This window comes from Odocoileus virginianus, chromosome 4 (assembly GCF_023699985.2).
Source record: "Odocoileus virginianus isolate 20LAN1187 ecotype Illinois chromosome 4, Ovbor_1.2, whole genome shotgun sequence".
Taxonomy (NCBI): Eukaryota; Metazoa; Chordata; class Mammalia; order Artiodactyla; family Cervidae; genus Odocoileus; species Odocoileus virginianus.
In genome coordinates this window covers 81,051,210-81,057,362 of record NC_069677.1, presented here as the reverse complement: position 1 = coordinate 81,057,362, position 6,153 = coordinate 81,051,210, and the positions used below count along the sequence as shown (strand labels likewise).

Sequence of the window (6,153 nt, the reverse complement as noted above, 5' to 3'; positions counted from 1 at the left end):
CCGCTCCAGTATTCTTGCCTGAGAAATCCCATGGACAGAGGAGCCCGGTGGGCTGCATACAGTCCATGGGGTCACAAAGAGTCGGCTACAACTGAGCAACTAAGCACAGATTCAGAGCCCCCAGAGTGGAGATGTTGACAGATGTTGAAGGACAACACAGGCTCCCTAGGATCACCAGCGGCCCTGAAATTCCCCCAACTCCACCTTACTGGAGTAAGTCCAGACCCCTGGGTCTCGGGGCCCCTTCCTGCCAGAGTGAGAGGCAGGGGTCTCCCCGGAGAAATGCCAGGAGAGCCCAGAGAGTTTGGGGACCATCCCTGAATCCCTGAGGGTAACCCAAAAGGCCCTGGGCCCCCAGACTCCTCTACTGATGGAACCAGGCCTCTTCTCAAGACCTCTGGCTGACGAGGGAGGTGGGCAGTGACTGCCCTTAACCCTCTGGCCCCTCTCTCCTGTTAGAGACCTGCAGGGTGACAGCACTGGCTGGTGACAGGCTTTCAGGTGGGCAGAAGAAGAAGGTCCCTTGGAGGCCCCATGTCCCCTGGTCCGATTACACCACTCTGGTTTGCCTTCTCCTCTGCTAGAAACTGTTGGGGAGGGGAAATTCCCCCCTCTGCCCTTTTTGGGTTCTAATGGCTGGACCAACAGTAAAATTGACACTAGACAGATGAGTGGGAGAAAAAGAAACTAATTTTAATTCATGTGCATGGAAGTCTCATATAGATGGAACCTAAGAAATGGGCAAAGCAGGCAGCTTTTCTAAGACGAAAAAAAAAAAACAAGGTAAGTTAGAGAGGAATTGACAGGACAAACAATCTTGGGTTTGGGTGCCCTGTTAGTGAAGAATCTAAACAATTCAGGCTTTAGTCAATGAACGAAGTCATGAGGTCAATGAAAGACATCACAGGCCTCTCAGCCCCAAATACCTGTCTCTGGTGATGAGGGTCCTTCTGCCCCCAGGTGCAGGCATGCACCTTTCACAGGAAGAGAAGAGAGAAGAGTCAGAGTGTCCCTCTTCCACTGTTTTTTTTTTTGGCCACGCCTTGAGGCTTGAAGGATCTTAGTTCCCCAACCAGGGATCGAACCCAGGCCCTCAGCAGTGAAAGTCCTAAGTCCTAACCCCTGGACCACCAGGGAAGTTCCAGAATGGGCATTTCTTGAGCAACTTTAATTCAAAATAATCAACATGCCATTGAGGCACATTTGGGGGTTGCCTGCTCTGAGCCCCCACAAAACAACCACTGGAGCTTGTGCCTAAGAGCTGCCTCCAATGACGCTCTGGGTGGAACATGGTGTTCCTGTGGGCTCCCATCGCAGCCAACTCCAAGTTCCCAAACCCCCTCCTGGGGAAGAATCTTGCATCAAGTTCTCTGCATCCCTTTACCTCCAACCGCAGCCCCAGGCTGGCCCAGCTTCCCGCTCTAAACTCGGGAGACCTGGCTCCCCCATGTTCCTTGGGCCAGGGTCTGGTCAGTGGTTACAATGACATTATGTGACCTCCACTTCTCAGGAGGCAGACAGTGATCTAAGGGACCCTGGAGAGGCCTTTGAGTGGCATTTGGTATTTTCAGTCCTAGTTCCATCATAAAGAATCAGGCCAGCTATCAAAACAGATCCCCTTCATGGATCACTGCCTTGTGGAGAAGGAGCTTGCCTTGTGAAGCTATGAGCTATGCCATGCAGGGCCACCCAAGACAGATGGGTCACAGGGAGAGTTCTGACAAAACGTGGTCCATTGGAAAAGCAATGGCAAACTGCTCCAGTATTCTTTCCTTGAGAACCCCATGAACAGTATGAAAAGGCAAAAAAGATATGACACCGGAAGATGAGCCCCCGGGGTCAAAAGATTATGCTCAAAGCCTTTCAAGCCAGGCTTCTGCACTACATGAACCGAGAACTTCCAGATGGTTAGATGGCATCACTGACTCAACACACATGAATTTGAACAAACTCCGGGAGACAGTGGAGGACAGAGGAGCCTGGCGTGTTACAGTCCGTGGGGTTGCAAAGAGTCGGACACAACTCAGCGACTCAACAACATCAAAGCAGAGCTCCCATTCTGAAAGAGAAAGCAGCCTAGGTTCAGAATGAAAGCAAGCCTAAAGATGCCTCATGCTTCGGCCAGCAAGGTCCAAGCAGGAGACAGAAACCACAGGGAGATTTGAAGGGAAGGATTATTAGAAGAATTACAAAAGGGCGTTGAAGCGACAGAGAATTGGCTGTAACCAGTACAGAGAGCTACAGAACACAGGTGGAGCAGGTGCAGGGAGGATCCCTAAGGCTGACAAGGGGCTCCCAAGGGAGACCCCCACCCCTGGTCTTGCTGGAGCAGGCAGGGCATGGCCCCGTGTGGCCGGCAGCCTGGGGCAGGCATGGCAGAGAAGTCTCGAAGGCCTCCCTACTGGGGCTGTGGAGGCCTGCCCTCTGGGGTGTCTGGAGGGGCCCTCCCCGAGAGCTCTCTGCCAAGCCACAACGGGGGGAAGCAGGAGAAGTTGCTCAGGGTACGTGACAGGTCAGCCCCGTGATGAGGCCCCAGGAGAACGGCCTCTGTGCACTGTGGGGCCTGAACACTGAAACCGGAAGAGGAACCCTCTTCTCATGTCCCTTGGGGGCCCTGTGTTGAACAAGCTCCACACGGCTCTGGCCACAAAGCCAGAGAAAAGGCCGCAGGCAGAAAAGGGAGTGTCTGAAGCTGAGAGGCAACAGGCCGTGAGCTGGCACGGCCCAGGCCCCGGCGGGGTCTGACCCTACAGTCAGCTGTTCCACAAATGGCCGCCACACGAGTCCCGCGGCCGGCTGGGCTAGGGGGCGTCTACAATCCGCCAGACTTAGTACATACAAGTGCAGGACGACATTCAGATGCACGACAGACACTTTGTTAGTACAAATCCCATGCAACACTTGGGACATACTTATACTAAGAAATAATTCATCCTTTATCTGAAACTCAGATGTAGCCGGGCATCCTGTGTTCTTTTCACTGAAGCATGGTTGATTTATGATATCACGTTATCGTTTCAGGTATGCAGCAGAGTGATTCAGTTACCGTTTTTTTCCCTCAGATTCTTTTCCATTATAGGGTGTTATAATATATTGAATATAATTCCCTGTCCTGTACAGTAAATCCTTGTTGTTTATCTATTTTATTTATAGTAGTTTGTTAATCCCATATTCCCAGTTTACCCCCCTCCCACCCACATCTTCCCTCTTGTAACCACAAGTTTGTTTTCTCTGCCTGTGAAGCTATTATTTTTTTTTTTAATGGCTATGCTGGGTCTTCATTGCTGCTCATGGGCTTTCTCTAGTTGCAGTGAGGGGGAGTTACTCTAGGGTTGCAATATGTGGCCTTTTGTTGTGGCCTTGCAGCGGCTTCTCTAGTTGTGGAGCACGGGCTCTAGGATGTGCAGGCTTCAGCAGTTACAGCATGCAGGTTCAGTAGTTGTAAAACTGAGGCTTAGTGGCTCAGTGGCTTGTGGCATCCTCCCAGACCAGGGATCAAACCTGTGTTCCCTGCATCAGCAGGCAGATCTTAACCACTGGACCACCAGGGAAGGCCAAGACTATTTCTGTTTTGTAAGTAAGTTCATTTGTACTGTTCTCTAGATTCCACAGAAGTGATGGCGTATGATATTTGTCTTTGTCTACATATGTCACTTAGTACGATCATCTCTAGGTCCATCCATGATGCTGCAAATGAGAGTATTTCATTCTTTTTTATGGTTGAGTAGTACTCCATTGTATTAATATATAAATATATATATACTATATATATTCTGCATCTTCTTAAGCTAACCATCTGTTGATGGACACAGGTTGCTTCCATGTCTTGGCTATTGTAGATAGTGCTGCTATGAATATTGGGGTGCATGTGTTTTTTTGAATTAGAGTTTTCATCTTTGCTGGATATATGGACATCTGTGTTTTATCTGACACCTCAACCCCAGCACTTCCCTCAGGGACAAGCTTGATAGACAGAGAAAAGTTCCCTTGAGGCATTTACTCCAGCATCTTCTGGTCACAAGAGCATCAGTCAACTACAGGGCTGGCTGAAGTGGCTTAATCCCTGTTCCCCTCCCCTCTCTTCCCCAGGGGCTAGCCTGGGTTTCTTCCATCAGAGTGTCTGTAACAACCCCTCCTTTGCTCACAAGCATTTCCTGGGACCCTTCTGCTAAGCTCCAGGCTGAGGCCTCTGGGCCAGCTGTGCTTTGGAGTTCAAAGCATTTGGAGCTAAAAATAATGACAATAGGACATACTACACACTATATAACCTCCATCAGGGCTGGAGGCGGGACCCCGACATCAATACATGAACACTTCTGCAGCCAAATCCATCCTGCTAAGGGGATAAATACCCCATAAACAGTATTGCAGCTTGCTTACAGCTGATTTATACAGTAATAGACTGGCTCCTGAGATGCCAAGATAACTTGAGACAGTAAATTCTCTAGGACTTCTCACTCCCAAGGAAAATGTGATACAGTTTCAAGTTTACACCAGTTCAAGCAAAGCTCTAGGCCTGGACATGAATGTGTAGTCGGTCATCTCCAGGCCCAGCAGCCATGGCTCTGGAGGAGGCCCAGACCCTCTGCATGGCTCCGGTCAGCGGGCTGGAGGTGGGCACTGGTGGATGGTCATCTCAGACCACAATGCAGCCCTGAAAAGATGGGGCCTCTCAGCATATCTCCCCGAGAAACCCACTCAGAACTAAGCCATCTCTGTCTCAGTAATCATCTGCTTGCTGATTAATGTCCTCAAAGTCAGTGATTGGCAGGTCACATCTCATGACCGCACAGTCCCTGGCAGCCTCCCCAGTATCCAACAAAGCCTTCACCACCTTCTCCCCTCCTTGTCCCCGTCTATATTTAATTCAGTCCAGCAATTTCTCCATCCCTCAAGGAAGGCATAAGACCTGCTCCATTTCCCTGTCCAGCTTTTCTTCCGTGGCCCTGTCCCCTGACTTATACTTCTGGTGGATCAACTTTTGGGGTAGACAATAAAGGTTGGATCACCTTTGCCTCCTCTGGGCAGGCTTCCTCTCCAGGCCAGTTCCAAGCATTGCATTAGAACAGAGTCTGTCCATCTGTGTGTCAAGGAGCTCGGCCTACAGTCCAAGCACAAGTCGCTGTGGAAATGGCAGTCTTGAGAGGGGACAATTCCAGAAGCCTGGTTTATATCCACTTTAGGAAGCACTCACACCCCCTACCTCAAAAACACATCTATACTCACCCCTTTTTTTTTTTTTTTTTTTTTTTTTTTTTGCCACAGCGCTCGACTTGTGGGATCTTATCAATAGCTTCCTGACCAGGGATTGAACCCAGGTCCACAGCAGCTTGTGTATTATCCACTGGACCCCCAGGGAAGTCCCTATATTCATTCTCCATGGAGTGCAAAACTCCTTTCATAAATTTGGGGGAAAGTGAATGTCAGAAATATTGCTTCTCAAAAGACTTTCAAGAAGGTATGGTATGCAGGAATAAGACAATATTTGTTTTCTCCAGCCTGGCTTCTCTCTGAATTCATGCTGCTGGTTGAAAAAGGTTATCAAGCAGACGGAAAAACACTCACTGGGTTACCAGTGCATATTTGTTTGTAAAAGAGGGCATGGGCACACATTTGTCATGCACACCTGTGGCTTTTTCCAGCCACAGCCAGTGCTTTCATCCTGAAACCCTGCTTGCGTCCTCCTCAACCATTCTAACACCCTTTGAGAAATGGAGCACGGGGCCCAGCTGCCTTGTCAGATCTGAAGACCGGTGCAGACAGGTTTTAGCCTGAACGGATCTTAGCAAATTCATCTGTGTGATTTTCAGATGGTTTCTGAAGGGAAGGTTTTCTAGACATTCAGATTGTTTTTCATGGAGACACCTCCTAAATTTCCACAAGCAACCTTCTGAATATTCATGCTCACCTTTAAAGATCAGTTCTTCCTGCAACATCCAAGCTGTTTCACGAGCTGCAAACCGCCATTTGGCATATGCTGGCGTCCTCACTGCCAAACACACCGCTCACTCCTGTTATCATCCCCACTCACCCACCTACCTCATCACTATCCACCCCACTCCCCCCACCCCGCCCCCCCACCACCTCCCCGCCCACAGTGGTTTCCACGCCATGTTTCAGTAGGTGTTGGTCATCACCGATACTGCAAAGCTT

At 49.6% G+C, this 6,153-nt stretch overlaps 1 non-coding gene across 1 annotated transcript; it reads right to left on the bottom strand.

Moving 5' to 3' along the window:
- Positions 1-1,064: 1,064 nt before the first annotated feature.
- Positions 1,065-1,137, bottom strand: TRNAE-UUC (transfer RNA glutamic acid (anticodon UUC)). The gene has a single exon. It is a non-coding gene; the product is annotated as a tRNA-Glu (tRNA).
- Between the last annotated feature and the right edge of the window lie 5,016 nt (positions 1,138-6,153).